This window comes from Pleurodeles waltl, chromosome 6, assembly GCF_031143425.1.
Source record: "Pleurodeles waltl isolate 20211129_DDA chromosome 6, aPleWal1.hap1.20221129, whole genome shotgun sequence".
Lineage (NCBI taxonomy): Eukaryota > Metazoa > Chordata > Amphibia > Caudata > Salamandridae > Pleurodeles > Pleurodeles waltl.
Genome location: NC_090445.1, coordinates 1,695,207,397 through 1,695,230,555, shown reverse-complemented (window position 1 = coordinate 1,695,230,555; position 23,159 = coordinate 1,695,207,397). Strand labels below are relative to the sequence as shown.

The 23,159-nt window shown below is 52.5% G+C and overlaps 1 protein-coding gene across 1 annotated transcript in view; it reads right to left on the bottom strand.

The window, feature by feature from the left end:
* ZBTB43 (zinc finger and BTB domain containing 43) overlaps positions 1-5,115 on the bottom strand; it is a 55,303-nt gene extending 50,188 nt beyond the window's left edge. The window contains exon 1 of the mRNA XM_069241774.1: positions 5,005-5,115. The gene's annotated coding sequence lies outside the window, so the exon portion shown is untranslated. The remainder of the gene's footprint in view (positions 1-5,004) is intronic.
* Positions 5,116-23,159: the final 18,044 nt, after the last annotated feature.

Sequence of the window (23,159 nt, the reverse complement as noted above, 5' to 3'; positions counted from 1 at the left end):
GAAATACTCCTGTGCTGCACTGGCACTATATCCAGGTGCTTCCCGTTACTCTTAGCGGCTCTTCCCTGGGGCAATCTACTTGCGCTCGCAGGCACCACGGCTCTCCCCTGTCACAATACTTAGCACGGGCACCGTCATCAGACTCTGCCCTGGCGTCACCGTGCACTCTCAAGCACCAGGTCCTGGCTTCGCTCTGCCATCATAACCGGATAGTCCCTCATCATTACTGCCCCCCTAGTGCCACTGTGGGACTCTCCCAAGCACCACTTCCTGGCTCTGCAATGGCACCATTACTCTCCATGGCTCTCCACTGACACTACCTCCGTGCACGACTGCCTGGCGCTACCCAGCAACCGATACTCTCCATGGCTCTCCCATGGATGTCATTTAGGGGTCACAGCTTCGACTCTTGGCTTGCCCTTTGCTACCCTGGCACCGCCTTTGTGACCCCTGGCCTTAGAGGTGGCAAATCCACTCTCTTTGTTTGCTGACAATTTTTTTATTACACTAGTATAGAATAATACTATATTATTCACTATTACTGAAATAAAAACGGCGTACAGTTAGCCGGAATACGCCCTTCCAAGGCACCTGAGGTAAGTAAAAAATATTTTTAAATCTGTGTTTGTGGTTGTGTGTGTGTTTATGTGGGAGAATGTATGTAAGTGGGAATCTGTGAGTCTCTATAAGTGAGTGTGAGTGAAAGTGGAGGTCACAAGGTGTGTGATGTCACTTCCGTTACCTCTGGCACTGTGGTGAATTGACGTCCATGGACTCTCTCCTGGCACTATCACCTTGCACGACTGCCCGCTTCTACCACGTCACCCTCCACAGAAGTGGTACAATAATCTGACTATTACTTTGTACTGACATTGACTCTCCCCTGGTACCACCACTGTGCACACCCAACCACCACTACCTGCCGCTCCCTGTCACCATCATTGCACTCTGCACGGCACACGCACCCCTCCCTGTCACCATCATTGCACTCTGTACAGCACACTCACCCATCCCAGTCACCATCATCTCACTCTACACAGCACACTCACTCTTCCCTGCCACCATCATCTCACTCTTCACAGCACACTCACCCCTTCGTGTCACCATCATCCCATTCTGCACAGGACACTCACCCCTCCCTGTCACCATCATCTCACTCTTCACAGCACACTCACCCCTTCATGTCACCATCATCTCACTCTTCACAGCACACTCACCCCTTCATGTCACCATCATCCCATTCTGCACAGGACACTCACCCCTCCTGTCACCATCATCTCACTCTTCACAGCACACTCACCCCTTCATGTCACCATCATCCCATTCTGCACAAGACACTCACTCCTCCCTGTCACCATCATCTCACTCTGCACAGCACATTCCCCCACTCACCCCTCCCTGTCACCATCATCCCACTCTGCACAGCACATTCCCCCACTCACCCCTCCCTGTCACCATCATCCCACTCTGCACAGCACACTCACCCCTCCTGTCACCATCATCTCGCTCGTCACAGCACACTCACCACTTCATGTCACCATCATCCCATTCTGCACAAGACACTCACTCCTCTCTGTTACCATCATCATTGCACTCTTAACAGGACACCCACTCCTCCCTGTCACCATCATCTCACTCTGCACAGGACACTCACCCCTCCCTCTCACCATCATCCCACCCTGCATATCACACTCACCCCTCCCTGTCACTCACCCCTCCCTGTCATCATCATCCCTCCCTGTATATCACACTCACCCCTCCCTGTCACCATCATTGCACTCTGTACAGCACACTCACCCCTCCCTGACACCATCATCCCACTCTGCACAGCACACTCACCCCTCCCTGTCACCATCATGTCACTCTGCACAGCACGCTCACCCCTCCATGTCACCATCATCTCACTCTGCATGGCACACTCACCCCTCCCTGTCACCATCATCCCACTCTGCACAGCACACTCCCCCCTCCCTGTCACCACCATCCCACTCTACGGCACACTCACCCCTTCATGTCACCATCATCCCACTCTGCACAGCACACTCACCCCTCCCTGTCACCATCACCCCTCCATGTCACAATCATCCCACTCTGCACAGCACACTCAGCCCTCCCTGTCACCATCATCCCACTCGTCACAGCACACTAACCCTTCCCTGTCACTATCATCTCACTCATCACAGCACACTAACCCTTCCCTGTCACTATCATCTCACTCGTCACAGCACACTCACCCCTCCGTGTCACCATCATCCCACTCGTCACAGCACACTCACCCCTCCCTGTCACCATCATTGCACTCTACAGCACACTCACCCCTCCATGTCACCATCATTGCACTCTACAGCACACTCGCCCCTCCATGTCACCATCATCCCACTCTACAGCACACTCACCCCTCCCTGTCACCATCATCCCACTCTACAGCACACTCACCCCTTCATGTCACCATCATCCCACTCTGTACAGCACACTCACCCCTCCCTGTCACCATCATCTCAGTCTGCACAGCACACTCACTCTTCCCTGCCACAATCATCTCACTCTTCACAGCACACTCACCCCTTCGTGTCACCATCATCCCATTCTGCACAGGACACTCATCCCTCCCTGTCACCATCATCTCACTCTTCACAGCACACTCACCCCTCCCTGTCACCATCATCTCAGTCTGCACAGCACACTCATCCCTCCCTGTCACCATCATCCCACTCTACAGCACACTCATCCCTCCCTGTCACCATCATCTCACTCTGCACAGCACACTCACCCCTCCCTGTCACCATCATACCACTCTATGGCACACTCACCCCTCCATGTCACCATCATCCCACTCTGCACAGCACACTCAGCCCTCCCTGTCACCATCATCCCACTCTGCACAGCACACTCAGCCCTCCCTGTCACCATCATCTCACTCGTCACAGCACACTCACCCTTCCCTGTCACTATCATCTCACTCGTCACAGCACACTAACCCTTCCCTGTCACCATCATCTCACTCATCACAGCACACTAACCCTTCCCTGTCACTATCATCTCACTCGTCACAGCACACTCACCCCTCCCTGTCACCATCATTGCACTCTACAGCACACTCACCCCTCCATGTCACCATCATCCCACTCTGCACAGCACACTCAGCCCTCCCTGTCACCATCATTGCACTCTACAGCACACTCACCCCTCCATGTCACCATCATTGCACTCTACAGCACACTCGCCTCTCCATGTCACCATCATCCCACTCTACAGCACACTCGGCCCTCCCTGTCACCATCATCTCAGTCTGCACAGCACACTCATCCCTCCCTGTCACCATCATCCCACTCTACAGCACACTCATCCCTCCCTGTCACCATCATCCCACTCTACAGCACACTCACCCCTCCCTGTCACCATCATCTCACTCTGCACAGCACACTCAGCCCTCCATGTCACCATCATCCCACTCGTCACAGCACACTCACCCCTCCCTGTCACCATCATCCCACTCTACAGCACACTCACCCCTCCCTGTCACCATCATCTCAAGCTGCATAGCACACTCACCCCTCACTGTCACCATCATCCCACTCTACGGCACACTCACCCCTCCCTGTCACCATCATGTCACTCTGCACAGCACACTCACCCCTCCCTGTCACCATCATCTCACTCTGCACAGCACACTCACCCCTCCATGTCACCGTCATCTCACTCTGTACAGCACACTCACCCCTCCCTGTCACCGTCATCTCACTCTGTACAGCACACTCACCCCTCCCTGTCACCATCACCCCTCCCCAGCACCCCTTCATGTCACCATCATCCCACTCTGTACAGCACACTCACCCCTCACTGTCACCATCATCCCACTCTGTACAGCACACTCACCCCTCCCTGTCACCATCACCCCTCCCTGTCACCATCATCCCACTCTGTACAGCACACTCACCCCTCCCTGTCACCATCATCCCACCCTGCATATCACACTCACCCCTCCCTGTCACCATCATCCCACTCTGTACAGCACACTCACCCCTCCCTGTCACCATCATCTCAGTCTGCACAGCACACTCACCCCTCCCTGTCACCATCATACCACTCTATGGCACACTCACCCCTCCATGTCACCATCATCCCACTCTGCACAGCACACTCACCCCTCCCTGTCACCATCATCCCACCCTGCATATCACACTCACCCCTCCCTGTCACCATCACCCCTCCCTGTCACCATCATCCCACTCTGCACAGCACACTCACCCCTCCCTGTCACCATCATCTTCTCTCACCTTAACATACAATCACCCCCCCATCCCCTCATCCTGTGCTCTTTCCTGGCACCTCCAACTCCTCTCCCCTGGGACCCTCCCTGTGCACACCCAGGCACCACTACCTGCTTCTCCCTGTCACTATCACCCTACTCTGAGTGGCACAATCACTCCCTGTGCCCTTTGAACCTGACGCCTCCACCTTGCCCTCACAAGCAGGGGCGAAGCGGGGTTTCGGGGTGTTCCATCCCCTTAATAAACGTATTTTCTGAGAAACAGTTGGGCACAGGTGCTTTCAGTCGGGTATAGTGAGCTGTCAGTCGGGTTTCTGCAGGAGTCATTACACATCCAGACAAAAACTCACACACTCCCTCGATGTCTGCTTTGAAGGTAGTCAAAAATATTGGTTATTTACAAAATATTGTATTTTCTCTCTTAGTTCTCCTGCCAAGCCGCACCCCCTCCCTCTGCACTGCCCCTCGGGTCCCTCTCATACACCCAGTGTCCTATAATGTGTCTAAACATTAGATGTCGGCCTCATTGTTGGGAAATCTGAAGCCCCCCGGTCCCCGCCATCTTCCTGCCCAAGCAGCGCCCCGGCTCCCCTGGGACCCCGGTGCCCTCCTCTGCCCCCGTCTCCCCATCCAGGAGCCCCGGTGAGTGCAGGATGGAGCTCCCCGGTGCCCCCTCCTCGGCTCCCCCGGTGCTGCTCCCCTCCCCGGGTCCCGGACCCGCTCCCCCGGCTCACCTGCGGCCCTGGCGCGATCCCCCTGCCCGCCTGGCTCGGCCCGACGCCGCCTGCTGCCGCTGCCCGCCCCCGAGCCCGCCCCGCCGCTGCCGGAAGCGACGGTGCCCGGCTCCCGTGCCAGCTTCCGGGCCTGCGCGGCGGCGGCTCTCCGGGCCCGTCCCCGCCCCCGAGGGAGGCCCTGAGCCGGGGCCCAGGTGTGGGGGAAGAGGGACCGACCGGGGCATCCTGGAGCGCCTCATCCGAGCCCCCCGCCTCCAACATGGGATACAGCAGCAACACTGTTTCTAATCTGAAATGTAATCTAGCAACGCTGTTTCTAATCTGAAACGTAATCTAGCAACACTGTTTCCAATCTGAAATGTAATCTAGCAACACTGTTTCCAATCTGAATTGTAATCTTGCAACAATGTTTCTAATGTGAAATGTAATCTATCAACGCTGTTTCTAATGTGGAATGTAATCTAGCAACACTGTTTGCAATCTGAAATGTAATCTAGCAACACTGTTTCTAGACGAGAACAACAGTGAAGGCTACGCAAAAACACTCACAATTAAAAAAAGAAATCTCGGAGTACCCAAATCAAAGCTTTCAAAGATTGGGGTCTATAATCGTTTTATCGCCCTCTCGGCCCGTAACTCTCAACATTTGAGAGATTCAATAAAAGTGGCGTCTAGTTTTTTGAAAACCACAATCTTGGATATTGCACGAATTTAGAAGTACGGCTGAAGTATTGCATAGAGCGAGGGGCACTGAACGACTTACTTCGAAGCGCTAACCAACGCGGACGACGGACAAAGTGAGGTGCTGAGGGGAATTAAATACAACTTTTCCGTTCAATCTCTGCTAATTAGATTATATTCCGATAAAAGCCTTGTGAGGGGGCGTAACGGAGGCCCCAGGCGACCCCTGCAGTGCAAGGGGTGGGGAGGCAACCCTTCGAAAGGCCCCTAGTCTTCAGAGGGCCCCATTCAGCCCATTGCCAATGATGTACGTGAGATACGCGAGACTCGGCCCCCTCATTACATTCTGTGGGGGGGGGGGGGGGCTTCATTTTGAGTTTTTCCACAGGGCTCTGTAAAGGGTGTCTTTGGGATGGGGGAAGTGACCATGCATCACACTGTTGGATTCTTAGCTGGGGCTGGAAAACATACCACAATCACCCCCAGTTTAGTCTTAGTGACTAAAACACAATTGACCACAAGGGTCAATACTGTTGCACTTAAAGTGTGGAAGCCAGAAAGCTCTACGGTCTTCCTCTTGACTGTGGCTTCAAAATCAACTTGTTCCTTCTCCCTTGACAGCTCCTGTGGCTGGGATGGCACTAGCGCGGATGTCTTATGTGACCTTAGGACCACTTGGTCTTCGGGCAGTGCTAATGCTCTGATTGGCACAGAGGTCCATTGCTTCCCACAGGTCGTCGCCTCCATCGCGAGTTTGGCTCTGGATTGTGGACAGCAGACGCACCTATTTGAACATTGAGCCGGAACGTCATCTCCAACACTCATGTTGAGCTAGCTGGTTGTCTACATCATTGTTCCGTTGTCTTCTGTACTGGCCCATCTTTGTATCCAAACTCTGAGGAACACAATGAGATGACACTGGTACCTATGCCCCGTCCCGGATAGCGTGATCAAACACTACAGAGTCCGGCAAACGCTAAGTGATATAGGGTGGTGTTTTTCTCTGCACCCTCAGAAGATTGTGAATTTCCCATTCTACATCTTAACCTTGCTCTCCTTCTATTCGGAGTGTCCTTTTCAATGTGCGCATAAAGTGTTGAGCGTACACATTGGCCAGAGGCCATCACAGAGTAATATTGTAGTGATCAAAGCTTAGGGGGTCATTCTGACCCTGGCGGTCGGTGATAAAGCGGCGGCCAACCCGCCAACAGGCCGGCGGACAAAAAAATGCAATTCTGACCCTGGCGGGAACCGCCAACACAGCCCGCCGCATTAACACTCCGACCGCCACGGCGGAACAAACAAACAGCGCGGCGGTCACCGCCAACAGCCAGGCGGCAGACAATGTACCGCCCACCCTATCACGACCCACCAATCCGCCACCTTTTCCGGGGCGGGAGCCCCGCCGATAAAAACACGGCGGAAACAGACATTTCCAATGGAAAACGTTCACCTCGAGACACTCCACGCGAAATCCGGAGGACTCCGAATTGAACATCATACCTGCTCTCGTCTACCTGCTCATCTACCACGAGTACGAACTCCGGCGCAGACGTCAACGGTGAGTACTGCACCTACGACACACGGGAGGGGGGAGGAAGAAAGGTTATGGGCATACACATATGCGACCCCCCCACCCCCCCAATATGTACACACCAATGCAGAGCAGGAAGTCACAGTGACACCACACAAAGACCCTTTAAAAATACAATGACACAACCAAATTTGGAATAAATTTTCATGTACAAAAAAAGCACCTGGTAATAATTGAGCAACCGTGAAAAATATTTACAAAAACCAAAAAGATATACACATCAGTGTATCACTGAAGTAACAAGTCCTGCACATCCTACGAATCTAACATGTCCGTGGGCCAAGGTTCTGCGAAACAAGGGCAAAGCCCACACACGAGACCTAAGTCCTTTGGAGAGAACACTGCAGGGGCATCTGATGTCAAAACTACAGGCACCTCAGGGGGAAGGGAAGGGGGGGCCACCACAGCCACATGAGTCCACGACGCCAGATCCACGAGGAGCCACCATGCCCACTGTACCATCCTGGGGAGTGCAAAGCCACAGTCTCTCAATGTCTCTACAGTGGGTGGGTTGCCCACTGTACCATCCTGGGGAGTGCAAAGCCACAGTCTCTCAATGTCTCTACAGTGGGTGGATTGCCCACTGGACCATCCTGGGGAGTGCAAAGCCACAGTTTCTCAAGTCTCTACAGTGGGTGGATTGCCCACTGTGCCATCCTGGGGAGTGCAAAGCCACAGTCTCTCAGGTGGATTACAGAGTCCACTGGTCAAGGAGGAGGCATGGTGGGCACAGTGAACCATAAACAGTGCCTGAGACGGCGGGACCCAGCGCAGCGGTGCATGACATGGCGATGTCCAGCGGAGCGGTGCTTGACAGGAAGGGTCCAGCGGAGCGGTGCTTGACAGGAAGGGCCCAGCGGAGCGGTGCTTGACAGGAAGGGCCCAGCGGAGCGGTGCTTGAGACGGCGGGGCCCTGTTCAGCGGTACCTGTCTTCACGGCGGGGCCCTGTTCAGCGGTACCTGTCTTCACGGCGGGGCCCTATTCAGCGGTGCTCTTCTGCACGGCGGGGCCCTGTTCAGCGGTACCTGTCTTCACGGCAGGGCCCAGCGGAGTGGTGCTTGAGGCGGCGGGGCCCTGTTCAGCGGTACCTGTCTTCACGGCGGGGCCCTGTTCAGCGGTACCAGTCTTCACGGCGGGGCCCTGTTCAGCGGTGCTCTTCTGCACGGCGGGGCCCTGTTCAGCGGTACCTGTCTTCACGGCGGGGCCCTGTTCAGCGGTACCTGTCTTCACGGCGGGGCCCTGTTCAGCGGTGCTCTTCTGCACGGCGGGGCCCTGTTCAGCGGTACCTGTCTTCACGGCGGGGCCCTGTTCAGCGGTACCTGTCTTCACGGCGGGGCCCTGTTCAGCAGTACCTGTCTTCACGGCGGGGCCCTGTTCAGCGGTACCTGTCTTCACGGCGGGGCCCTGTTCAGCGGTACCTGTCTTCACGGCGGGGCCCTGTTCAGCGGTGCTCTTCTGCACAGCGGGGCCCTGTTCAGCGGTACCTGTCTTCACGGCGGGGCCCTGTTCAGCGGTGCTCTTCTGCACGGCGGGGCCCTGTTCAGCGGTACCTGTCTTCACGGCGGGGCCCTGTTCAGCGGTACCTGTCTTCACGGCGGGGCCCTGTTCAGCGGTACCTGTCTTCACGGCGGGGCCCTGTTCAGCGGTACCTGTCTTCACGGCGGGGCCCTGTTCAGCGGTGCTCTTCTGCACGGCGGGGCCCTGTTCAGCGATACCTGTCTTCACGGCGGGGCCCTGTTCAGCGGTGCTCTTGCAGTATGTCAAGGGAGTCATACCTGGCCTGGACACCCTGCTCAGTCGCCCTCCGACCGTGCTGTGTCAGGCCCCTTCGGGGAGTGAGTCCTGGGCCCTTTGGTGTCGTCCCTTGCAGCTGGGATGGGGCTTGTGGGGCCCTCCTGCTCCGCGCTCCTGGTGGTTGTCCTCTCCGCCCTGCTGTCCTTCCGCTCCTTAGATGGGGCTCTCGGGCCCTTGCCTCCCCTGGCTGCTGTGGCCGGTGAAGTGGCCGGAGTCACCTCCTTGGGGGCAGCCGTCTCTGTCCGCTCACGGCGGCCCTTCAATTTCCGGGTCCTCTTGCCTGGGGGGGGGGGGCTGGCTGTCCCCTTGCTGTTCACCGAAGTGTTACTGCCGCCAAAGGGTGGACTCCACATGCCATGCACCACTTGCACTGTAGAAGTTGGGCTGGTGGTGGCTGAGGTGCCCTTGGGACTTTTCCCAGTTGGAGGGGGTGGGTCGGGGGAGGGAAAGAGGTCAAAACTGGAGAGGTAATTTTTCTTGGGACCAAGGTAAGGGGTAGGAGTAGTGGTGAGAGAAGTGGAGGAAGAGGATGTGGTTGTATGAGAGCCAGGTGTGCTGTCCTTGGGTGCAGGTGACTGGGACGTAGGCTGTGGTGAGGTGGTTGGCTGTTGTTTGGGTGTCTGCCTGCGTTTATGTGTCTTGGAAGAGGGGGTGACAGACACAGTGGGAGAGGACACAGGGGACGTGTAAATGCCAGTGGGGGTGGTGACTGCAGGTGTGCGGACTGTAGTGGAGGGTTTGCTGGTGGTGGAAGAACTGGCTGATGTTGGGGTGCATGCAGGTGTGAGTGTAGACGTCACAGGGAGGGAGGAGGGAGACGAGGAGGACGGGGACACAGAGGTGGTAGTGACTGTTGATATGTCTGCATCTGTGTGTTGCTTGGGTGAATGCTTGTGTTTTCTGTGGTGCTTATGTTTGGATGAGCTGGCCTTGGGTGTTGAGGTGTGTGCAGGCTGGTCTGATGGTGTGGATGGGATAGGTTGAGGTACAGGAGACAGAGAAAGGGTGGAGGCAGATAGAAGAGGGAGACTGGAGACAGGGACAATGGCTGCCGTCAGTGCTGAGGCCAGAGCAGTGAACGCTCGTTGATGGGCAGCCTGACCCGAATGAATGCCCTCCAGGTAGGCATTGCTCCGATGCACCTCCCTTTCCACCCCCTGGATGGCATTCAGAAGGGTAGTCTGCCCAACAATGACCGTCCTCACCAGGTCAATGAGCTCCGCACTGAGGGCAGCAGGGGTAACAGAGGCAGGGGCTGAGGTGCCTGGGGCGAAGGAGACGCGCGCCTTCCTGGCCGAGCGGCCACGGAGCGAAGACTGAGGGGCTGCTGGGAGGGCGGTGCTGGTGCGCTGGGTGGCGGCTGTACCTGTTGTTGCGGGGGGCACAGATGGTGCCGCCACCGCTAGGGAGCTCCCAAACGAGGACGTGTCCGTGTCGCTGGTGTCTCCACCGGCCCCCGTTGTGGTGCTCCCCTCGCCCTCCGGATCACTGGTGCCCTCGGTGTCTGTGTCAGTGCCCACCGGGGCCTGGTGACCTGCAGCTCCCTCCTGCTCCGACGCCAAATCTCCTCCGCCTGATGATGCTAAAACACAAGAAGACAAAGATTTAGGGTGGGGGGAGAAATGAAACAAAGTTGAGTGCATGCCTTAGCAATACCCTTTGCGGAGAGGACAGACACAGGTGCCTCGTGCACTAAGTCGCGAACTTGGAGTACACTACTCAGTACTTCTGACTAGGCAAACAGGTCTAGGGACAACACACGCGCACATGTGTGATGCTGGAGCATGGGTAGCTGCACTTGGCACCCTACAGAGGTGGGGGGCGGGGGCACAGGGCCATGCCTAAGGGAGCGGACTACACTACAGAGAGCGCCCTGGCCTAATGTCACCCACAGCCCTCCTCCCCCACCCAGACGCCTCCAATGCGCATACAGATAGGAGAATGTGCGGATACTCACCCCCTTGTGTCTGCTGTGCTGTCCTCAAGCGCCCATCCAAATTAGGGTAGGCCACCGCCAGGATCCGGGACATCAGGGGGGTCATGGTGCGACTGGCACCCCTCCTAGGTCGGGAGGCCATCCCCAGCAGTGTTTCTGCGGTCTTCCTCGTTCCGCGGCAGATGTCCTCCCACCTCTTGCGGCAGTGGGTGCCCCGTCTGTTGTGGACCCCCAAGTTCCGGACTTCCTCGGCGATGGCACGCCAAATATCGATTTTCTGGTGGGCGCTCACCTGTTTGACATGTACAGGGTGGGAAAGAGAAACCGTCACATATCTGCATGTTTGGAGTACATGCCCCCCCCTCCCCAACCTTGTCATGGTTCCCATTCTCTCATCTGTCGTGCGTTGCACTCCTCATTCCCTCCACACCCCACCAACTTACATCCCCCCCCCCCACACAGGCATAACCCATTCAATGTGCACTGAGTGTACTCACCTGTTGGTCTGGAGGACCGTAGAGTAGCGCATACTGGGGGAGGACCCCGTCCACGAGCTTCTCCAACTCTTCTGAACTGAAGGCGGGGGCCCTTTCACCAGTAGCAGCAGCCATTGTCACTTCCAGACCGAGTTCACAGCAGCACTTGCAGTATAGGTCCTCTCCTGTGGATGATCAGGTCTCGAATGATTGAGCAGATAGAAAATGGCGGTCACGCGACCGCTGGCGCACATCGTCATTGGCTCCTGAAACCCATAGGCTTCAATGGTAACCAATGCGTCTTCGCACAGCGGTCTTCGACCGCCTACCGCCACGGTGTGCCCCGCCAGCGCAGTGACCTCACATCCCATTGTCCCACTTCACAGGTCAGGCATCGGCCATTTCAAGGGCCCACATGGCTTAATTTCTAATGCGTCACACAGGCCTAGGCCTTGCAATGGCACACATACAAACATATCAAACCATACATTTACCTGTACTGTGCAAGCTGTGTTGTACGTACCTGTGAGTGGATTGACTCTGTACTCCATATTCTCCTTCCTAGGCACCGTCCGCTGGGACTAGCGATGAGAAGGAGGAATCCTCGCGTGTACCGGCCGCTGGTGGACCTGTCCACAATGGAAGAACGCAACATAATACTACGATACCGACTTGACCGAGCCTCCATCCATGAACTGTGTGCCCAGCTGGAGCCAGCCCTGATGTCCCCCATCCGCCAACCCACAGGAATTCCCCCTCTAGTGCAGGTTCTGTCTGTCCTCCATTTCTTTGCAACTGGCTCATTCCAGACAACAGTGGCCATGTCATCTGGGATGTCTCAGCCTATGTTTTCCAAGATCTTATCCAGAGTGTTGTCTGCCCTGATGAAACTCATGCGGAGCTACATCATTTTCCCAGAGGAGGGTGATTTGCCTACAGTGAAAGCTGATTTCTAAGCCCTTGGACACATCCCCAACATCATTGGTGCAATTGATGGGACCCATGTGGCTTTAGTCCCCCCAAATGACGATGAACAGGTGTACAGGAACAGGAAGAATTACCATTCAATGAATATCCAGGTGGTCTGTTTGGCTGACCAGTACATCTCCCATGTAAATGCCAAGTTCCCAGGGTCAGTGCATGACGCGTATGGTATGCGAAATAGCAGCATTCCCTATGTGATGGAACAGCTACAGAGACAGCGTGTGTGGCTAATAGGTGACTCTGGTTACCCCAACCTGCCGTGGCTATTGACCCCAGTGAGGAATCCCAGGACCAGGGCAGAGGAACGGTACAATGAGGCCCATGGGCGTACTAGGAGGGTGATTGAGCGAACCTTTGGGCTCCTGAAGGCCAGGTTTAGGTGCCTGCATATGACAGGTGGATCCCTAATGTACTCACCAAAGAAGGTGTGCCATATCATCGTGGCGTGCTGTACGCTCCACAACCTGGCTTTGCGACGCCAGGTGCCTTTCCTGCAGGAGGATGGTCCAGATGGTGGTGTTGTAGAAGCCGTGGAGCCTGTGGAGAGTGAAGAGGAGGAAGACTCTGAGGACGACACAGACAATAGGGACAGAGTGATACAACAGTATTTCCAGTAACACACAGGTAAGAATCACCCACGCCATTTCACAATTGCTTATAGCCTCCTGCATCTGTACTTTCTGTAGTTCCCCACTGATGTTTTTTATTAATTTTTGCCTTTCCCTTCCCTTCCCTTCTCAGTGCTGTCTGACTCAGTACCTGACTTCTGCTTGGTTCGCCCATGAAATACAGCGTATTGACATTGGTATGTTGTCATGACTAATTGACAGAACAGAAATTGAACAGTAATATGTAATACATTTGTTAATAATACAGCATGACTCAAAACAGATTTGTGTGCAAAATGTGATTTATTTACAGTGCTAGATATCGGTACATGTGATTCTAAGGGTGATGGGTGGGGGTGGAGGAATATCCATGGCAGAGTCCAGTTCTCAGTCTCACAGGTGCATTGTCCTTTTGCCTGTGGAAGGATGGAGAATAGGCAGTTCATGGTTGGACAGGGTGGCAATGTGGGACAGTGGGAAGACTTGAGGGGGTATGTCCTGCTGGCGGGGGTCATGACATCCTACTCTGTCTTTTTTTTTGGTCTCAGGCTCCTCTTACGGGGTGGTTGTTCTTCAGCAGGAGGTGGGGTTCTGGGGGGCTGTCGAGGTGTTGGGACCTCCTGTCCACTAGCGCCGGCGGAGGTGGTAGGCTGTTCCTGGTCCGGGCTAGTGACAGGGGCCCTGTGTGGTGCACCATGGTCCCGCAACGCGTCCTCTATCCTGTGGAGGGCCAGGACGATGGTCCCCATTGCGGTCCCGATGATTCTCAGCTCCTCCCTGAACCCCATGTAGCGTTCCTCCTGCTGTGCCTGGATCTCAGTGAACCTGGCCAGTACCGTCGCCATCGTTTCTTGGGAGTGGTGGTATGCCCCCATGAGGGTGGTGAGGGCCTCTTGGAGAGTGGGTTCCCTGGGCCTCTCCTCCCCCCCCTGTCGCACAGCAGCCCTCCGAGCTGCCTGGTTTCCCCCGGCCTCTGTCCCCTGGACGGTGTGCCCGCTACCACTGCCCCCAGGTCCCTGTTGTTGTTGGGGTGTTGGGTTAGCCTGTGTGCCCTGTAGTGGCAGACACACCACTGATTGAGCTGTCCTAGAGACAGAGGCATGGGCCCGCTGGGTGGGAGCTGTGCTGGTGTTGGCAGAGGGGGTCGGGTCTGGTGTGGCCTGTGGCTGCCTGAGGGGAACCGACTGCCCAGAGGTCCCCGATGGTCCGAGCTGCTATCCTCAGTGTGGGCCTGTTCCGGTGGTGGGATGGACACTTCTGGACCCTCCTGGCTGGTGTGTTGTCGTTCGGGTCCTGCATGGGGTAAGAGAGTTTGGTTATTGTTTCTGTGTGTGCAATAGCGTGCGTGTTATGGGTGCCCTTGTCCCCCAGTGCAGGCATTCCCTTGAGGGAGGTGTTGTGAGGGTAGTTAGTGGGGGGGGGGGGTTAGTGCAGTGGTCATGCTTAGGTGATGGGTGCCCATGATTTGTGTTGGCATGCAGGAGTTGGTGTTGGGATGGGTGGGTTGTGCTGGTGAGACATTGTCAGGGAGGATGTGTGCTGGGGGGTTGGGGGTGAGGGTGGGGGGGTGGGTTGGCATGCTGGTGGGGTGGGGGGGATATAGTAGTTGAGATTGGACTTACCAGAGTCCATTCCTCCGGCTACTCTTGCGAGGCCCTGAGGATGCAGGATGTTCAAGACGTCTTGCTCCCACGATGTGAATTCGGGAGGGGTGGGTGGGGGTCCGCCGCCAGTCTTCTGGACCGCGATGTTGTGCCTGGAGACCATCGACCGGACCTTCCCCCGTAGGTCGTTCCATCTTTTGCGGATGTCCTCCCTATTCCTGGGATGCTGTCCCACCGCGTTGACCCTGTCCACGATCCGCTGCCATAGCTCCGCCTTCCTAGCTATACTGGTGTGCTGCACCTGCGAGCCGAAGAGCTGGGGTTCCACTCTTAGGATTTCCTCCACCATGACCCGGAGTTCTTGGTCCGAAAAGCGTGGGTGCCTTTGGGGTGCCATGGGGTGGTGTGGGTGAGGTGTTTGGTGGTGTATGTGATGATAAGTATGTTGGTGAGTAGTGCTTTGTGCTACTATGTGGTGTGTGTGATGGTGTAGTGTGCCTCAGTGTGTCTTGCTATGGATTGTCTGCTGTGTCTCTCTCTCCTTCTCTCAGTAATTATGGTCGCAGGGGTTTGTGGGTGATGTGGGTGTGTGTTTTATAGTTGGTTGATTGTGTGGGAGTGGTGTGTGTATGTGTATCAGGTGTGTGTATTTCAAATTGTCCAATGTGGCTGTGTTTTGGTGCTGTGTGTGTATTCTGACCGCGGCGGTGTGTAGCGCCAATGGACTACCGCGTTTGAATGACCGCCTTGTGGATTCGTGGGTCGTAATGGCATGGGCGTATTTCTGTTGGCGTGACGGTGGAGGTTTGGTCATCTCCAGTTTCTCGCTGCCCGCTGATGTGGCGGGCTGCAGTGGAGGACGGATTTTTGGAGGTTTGGCCGTTGTGGGTCAGAATGACCGTGGCGGTTAACCGCGGCCGCGGCGGTGTTATGGCGGTCTTCTGACCGATGGTAAGGGCCTTTTTCCGCCGAGGTCAGAATGACCCCCTTAATGTCTTCAGGTATTCCTGAAACTCAATTCCCTGGAACAGAGGCCCGTTGTCTGTTTTGAGGATGGTTGGCAACCGGTAAGCAGACACCATTCGCTCTAGCTTGGGCTTTATTCGCTCGGCTGCGATAGCTGGGGCTGGTTCTGGCACAGGATATTTAGCACAGAAGTCCGTGAGCACTGACTGCCATCAGGCAGATGTCAGAACCCCACCCCAACACTGGACCACGGTATTTTGCAATGTTCTTCCGTTATCACAGAGGGCTGGTTTCTTCCCTGCCTCCGTCGCTTTTCAGACTTGGCACCATCTCATCTACTAATACACACCTTTTGGGTAAGCACACTTTTTGATGAAGACATGTTTTGGGTTTCTCGATGCTGTGATGCCATTAATAGGCCAACTGTATCACCATACACCAGCATCAGACTGTCTCCTAAAGTTATCAACTCGTCGCACACTCCACTGCGCAGCGTCTCGTCATATTTTTTACAAGTACCATATGGAAATTCCATGAGTTAGATTTTATTACAGCCACTGCCAAGTGGAGACAGTCATCCCTGCTAACCATTGTGCAGTTGTATTCATCATGATTTATTTTGGGTGCACACTTTGCAGTACTTGGGATACACAGTCTTAGATTTCCACTGGTTATAATCGAGTGTACTCCTGGCTGCTAGTTGGCATGAGAGATAGTTGGCAGGATTGCCAGAGCCCACACAGTAATAGTTTTGAGAGTGAAGGGCCACCTTCTCTAGCTAGAAAGTGACTTTTGAGAAATTTCACAGAACAGCAGAAGAAGAGGCTTGTGATCCACAACTCCCCTGAATTTGTGGCTAAACAGGTATAAGTGAATGTGAACTTTATGGCTGATGCCTCATTCCAGTTTTTTTCACCATTCTTCACTGGTCCTTCAAGTGCTTTCTTAGAAGTACACTGCCAAAGCCTGCAGAGCTACATCAACAATCATCTCTGTGTCTGATTTATTGTCACTGTGGTCTCAGGATGTCCAGCTTCTTACTCTGGAACACACCTCATGTTTGTCAGAGCATTGCAAGGTGCCCATTTTCTCCCTCTTCTCTATTTCCAAATGTCGGCAAGTATGCTAAAGATTCTGAGTGGATGAGGGACTCTTTGGTGCCCCATGAACAGCCAACAATACAGAATCCCCAGCTGACTTTGGGACTAACAATGCAATTTATGCTCCATTTCGTAGCTCGCTTAGTAATAGTACAAATATGCTGTATTTGTATTACTGAATATTTCTACTATTCCACTAATTTAGAGCAACGTGTCCTACATTACATCACAGTAACACCATGGCAGGTTACTGCCAACAAATGACTGGTTCTGATTACATTCAGTAAATTACCAAAATATTGTTGAAAAAATATCGTAATGCACGAAACTCATGTCAAAAATATTATGAAGTCAAAAATATCTTCGAAAAGAATACAAAAGGAAAGGACATACTTTTTTCCCTTTTACATTTTTTATTTTAAATATTTATATTATTTACTTTATTCTGTATTAATATTTTTTTTATAGGCGTTGGAACAGTAAATATGACCCCTCCAAAGTGTAACACTTTCTCTACTTTTGATTTGATTGACTCAGGAATAGTAAATCTAACCTTTACAAATTCCAGTAATTTCCCAGGTTTTGCTTCCATTGGAGTGGAAATAATAAATCTAACCCCTCTGAAGTCCAAAGCTTTCCCTACTGTTGTTTAGATTGGGGCGAGAATAGAAAATCTAACCCATCCAAAGTCCAACAATTTCCCCACTGTTATTTCCGTTGGCGTGGGAATAGTAAATGTAATCTCTTCAAAGTCCAGCGCGTTCCTCTGCTTGCTGGTTGTAATAGTTAATTTCATCCCTGCAGAGTCCAACACTTTATCTGCTGTTGCTCAGGTTGGGGGCAGGAACAGTAAATCTGACCCCTCCAAAGTTCCAGACTTTCCCTACTGTTGCATAGGCTGGAGTCGGAATACTAAATCTGAGCCCTCCAAAGTCTTACACATTCCCTACTGTTGCTTAGATTGGAGTGGGAATACTAAATCAAACCCCTCAAAAGCTCAACACTTCCAACTGGCAAAATGAGTTTCAACGAAAAAAGGTTTTATGTTGACTTATCCAGATTTCAAAGCATACGGTGTCAATCCCCCTTTCACTGTGAAAAGAAAAGAGCTACATAATTATAAAAACAGTCAATCAAACAATATATAGTTCACATAATCGTAAACATGATGCCCAAAGCTTTGTTAAAGCTGACTATTTAGCCAAATGGCTCGATAGTTGTAAATGCATTTTGGGCCTGGTTACGACCTGGGCGGATGAGATTACTCCATCCAAAATGTGACGGATATCCTGTCCGCCGTGTTGCAAGTTCCATAGAATGTAATGGAACTTGAAATACGGCGGGCGGGATATCCGTCACATTTGGGACGGAGTAATACCCTCTGCCAAGGTTGTCATCAGGCCCTATGTTTTGACTGGATTAGGAAGTAACGTCTCCAAAGTGAATTATAATGAGAAAAAGAATCAAGTAAATAATTGTGAGGAGAGTACTTTTATTCCAAAACACCTGTTTGATTATTTATGCTAACTGTCTTGAGTTTCCATATGTGCCCTTAACTCAGACTAAAAGCTTAATTTTCTGGTAGGAAATATAATGAAACTCTTGTGTTTTAATACATAGACACACACCTTACAGTATGTATGCCAATGATGAAGAGCCTAGATTTGTCATCTAGGTATTCTCTAATCCCCAATAGAACAAATTGTAGAGAGGATCCTGAACTAAAGAATGACAAGAGTTATACTTTAATGTCAATAGGGGTGTGGTAAAGGGGGGAGATTGATAACCCCATACTAAGGTTCTCCTACCTGTTATTAAAGGTCTAATAGCTATGGTCACAGGGTGATAACCGAGGCTTAAGAACAAAGAGGACATCATTAATCCTGTTGGAAGTGAACAAATAAAATGGGAATGTTATCGTACTCGAAAAGTGAAGAGTCTCATTGGCTGACTATGTCACAAGAAAAAGGTTAATACTTCTTGAAATCAGCTACATTTATTCAGAAATAGGAATGAAACTTTCAGATTAGTTTCTAACTTTCCTTTGTATCTGCAATGTAACTAAAGGGCTCTCGCATGTGGGTAATTAATGAGAAAATTAAAGTACACATTGAAAACTAGTATCCAGTACGCTGCAACTGACCTTTCGCAAGTGCTTAAATGATAATTAACCTTATGCAGTGAGTCTGTTGTACTGTAAGTGTGCACAAGGTTACACAATAGAAAATTAAGCTGAAAGGTACTCACAGACTAAATAAAAAGGGCAGATAAGTTGTGTTGCAAAATAAAATATCAACCACTACTGTACAAAAGTGTAGAAAAATGTGTGAGTTTGAAACTCATATGTGCAAGCACCTTCATTAGCTTTCATGGCAAAATAATTAAGACATCTATTGGAAGTGCTGGGGATAATGTTAAAAGGAAATCGGATAGTTCTTTCATCTTTGAGCGCATGATAAACTGATATTTTGAAACATCTGTGTCTTTAGATTTGAGTGCAGCCACTGATTTTCTCCACCTGCATGACCGAATTTGTCAGATGGATCAAAACCAACTGCTTGAAGCTCAATATGGACAAGACATAAGTAGTAAACTTCTGCATAAACACCTCCCTCTGGGGCTCCATGTGGTGACCCACCAGTCTCGGATCCACACCCCTCCCAGCAACCCACTCAAAGAACCTCGGAATAGTAATTGACATCTAACTCACCATGACCTGCTAAGTGAATACAATCTCCGTCTCTTGCTTCCGCACACTCAAGATGCTCAAGAAGATCATCAAATGATTCAACAATAACACTTGCAGAACCGTAACCTAAGCCCTCATCATCAGCAGGCTGGACTACAGCGACACACTTTATGCTGGAATCAATGCTCAACTGACCCCGAGGACTCCAGACCATACAAAACACAGCCGCGAGGCTCACCCTCAACTTCCCATGCCAGACTCACACCACTCTGCACCTCATAGACCTCCACTGACTCCCAGTCCATAAATGAACTCTCTTTAAACTTCTCATAAACACACACTAAACCTTACACAACCTTGGCCCCATGTACCTCAACAACCGCATTAAATTCCACAAACCTATCAGACACCTTGACTCTGCCTGACACCTACTCACAGCCCCCCTTATGCAGACATTTACTCACACCCCCTGCATACAGTCATACCTTCTCTTACCTGGCTCCTAAAGCCTGGAATGCCTGCCCCTGCACACCTGAGCCGCCTCCTCAGTCCTTGAATTCTGCAAAAAAATGAAGAGCTGGCTGTTCACCTAACCCTGACCCTGGCTTGGCCCATCCAGCTCCGGCTTCAGGGCCAGGATACCCTCCCTGGTGATTTGTGCCCTATACTGATATACATGCCGTAAAATCACGTGCAGCTTTTTTAATGCCACATCCATCTTGGGAAAGTTTAAATAGGGGACATCAAAGGTGGCCAAATTCTGACGTTGAAATGACCTAGTGCGCAACTCAGAGTTGTGTCTATTGTATCATACTCATCTGAAAATGCAAGTACGGGCTTAATAAGATTCAAGTGGCAGTGATGAGTATTACTTCTGGTAGCCTATAACTCGGGTGTATTATTGTAGCAGAGACCAAGAGGTGCCTTCGCTGAATGAAAATCCCTTGTAAATGATTACTGAATATATCCGAAGCCCAAATAACTAGAATGTTAACCTGGTTCTCCATCTTAGGTGTACTATGTTGCAGCGAAATATTGGTTCCTGATTGTATGTTTAGAATCTGATAAATGTACACTTACAAAGTACTACACTGATTATTATTTTAAATGCTTGCCGTACACATTGGAGAGAAATAATGGTCAAAAAACGTTACCATCCTCAAATATTATTTCTGAAACAAGGTCTTGAACTTGAGTGCCCACTGTGCATCAACAGTTAGTACCATGTAAATTTCAAGTAGAAGTAGATGTGTTTAAGGACGGCGACTCAATTAAAGGTTTGAATCATAATCATTAAGCCAAGTTGTGTGTTAGCCTGCTAACCATTTATCTTTCACATACTGTGTAAATTACCATAAAAATATTTGAAGGCAAAATTAGCACTACTTTTAGGGAGTCATTACAACATTGGCGGTAAAAGCTGCTTACCGCCGTGCAGAAGACCGGCAACACACCGCCCGGCCTCGGAATTCCACCACAGCTATTATGACCCACATCTCGGAATCCGCCAAAATTCAGACACCCACACAAGTCCGCCACACCAAAGGTCAGTGATAAACTGGCGATAACAAAACCTCCATCGTCAGGCCAACAGAAATACGCCCACACTATCACGACACACAAATCCACGCGGCAGTCTTTCAACCGCGGTATTCCATTGGCGGTACACACCGCCTCGCTCAAAATACACACACTCTCACAAAACACAGCCACATTGGACAATTCAAAATACACACACCTGATACACATACACACACCACTCCCACACACCCAATACAATATAAAACACCCACCCACATCACCCACAAACCCCTACGACCACAATTCACGACCGAAGGCCAGAGAGAGACACCACCATCAACAAACTAGCATCCACAGGCACACAACACCATCACCCACACAACTACCACGCACCTCACACAACACACCACTACATATCACCACACTTATCACTACACACACCACCCCACACATCACCTACACCATGCCATGGCACAGCAAAGACACCCCAGGTTCTCGAAAGAGGAGCTCAGGGTCATGGTGGAGGAAATCGTCCCGGTAGAGCCACAGCTATTTGGATCCCAGGTGCAGCACACCTCAATTGCAAGGAAGATGGAGCTATGGCGAAGAATAGTCGACAGGGTCAACGCAGTGGGACAACACCCAAGAAATCGGGAGGACATTAGGAAAAGGTGGAACGACCTACGGGGGAAAGTGCGTTCCGTGGTCTCAAGACACCACCAGGCGGTTCAGCGGACTGGCGGCGGACCCCCACCTCCACCCCCACAACTAACAACATGGGAGGAGCAGGTCTTGGCGATTCTGCATCCTGAGGGCCTCGCAGGAGTCGGTGGAGGAATGGACTATGGTAAGTCACATCTTAACTATTACAATCCCCACCCTACCTGCATGCCATCACATACCCACACCCTCGCCCTCACCCCTATCACTCCAACTCCTCACGTATGTCCCAATATCACAAACCACACATCCCAACACCAAGCCATGCATGCAACAACAACGCATGGACACCCATCACTAAAGCATACCCACTGCACATACCCATACACCCCCCTAAACCATCATCACACAAGCTCACACACAGGAATGCCAGCACTGGGGTACACGGTCACCCACCCATCCCACACCATGACACACACTGATGCAATAATCATGCCTTTCCACCCCTGCAGGACCACTACCCAACGTCACCAGACAGGAGGGTCCAGACATGTCCACTCCACCCACAGAAGAGGCCCACAGTGATGACAGCACCTCTGTCCACCTGGATCTAGATGACCAGTCGGACCATCGGGGGCCTCGGGACAGTCGGTTCCCCTCACACAGGCACAGGCCACCACAGGCCTTCCCCCCCTCAGGAAACACCAGCACAGCACCCACTCAGCGGGCCCATACCTCCGTCCCCAGGACACGTCAATCAGCTGTGTGTCCACCACTACAGGGAACCTAGGATAACCCACCACCCCAACAACAACAGGGACCTGGGGGCAGTGGCAGTGGGCACACGGTCCAGGGGACGGAGGCCCAGGAACACAGGGGAACTGGGAGGGCTGCTGTGTGACAGGGGGCGGACAGGCTAAGGGAACCCACTCTCCACGAGGCCCTTTCCTCCATCATGGGAGTCTACCACCACTCCCAGGAGACAATGGCAACGGTACTGGCCAAGTTTCAGGAGATCCAGCGGATGCAGCAGGAACGGTATTTGGGGTTCAGGGAGGAACTCAGAACCATCAGCTCCACCCTGGGCACCATCGTAGGGGTGTTGAAGGAAGTACTCAACACCAGGAGGGACACTGTGGCACTACAAGGGGCCCCTAACACTAGCATGGACGATGAACTGCCCACCACCTCCGCCGGCGCTAGTGGACAGGAGGCACCGCCACAGGAGGCACCACACCAGGACCCCCCCCGCAGACGGAGAACCACCCCGCAAATGGTCCCTGAGATCCAGGAACAAGACAGAGCACGATGCCAAGACCCCCGCCAAGAAATGAGACCACCCTGATTGCCATCCCACTGTCCCACTTTGTCACCCTGTCCATATTGAAAGTGCCCCAGCTCCACTTCCTTTGCCCATATGGGCAATGCACCTGTGAGACTAATAGACTGGACTCTGCCATGGACATTCCTCCGCCATCACCCCTCACCATTTAACTTACCCCTCCAATATTTTGTATTCAAATAAACACACCTACAGCACC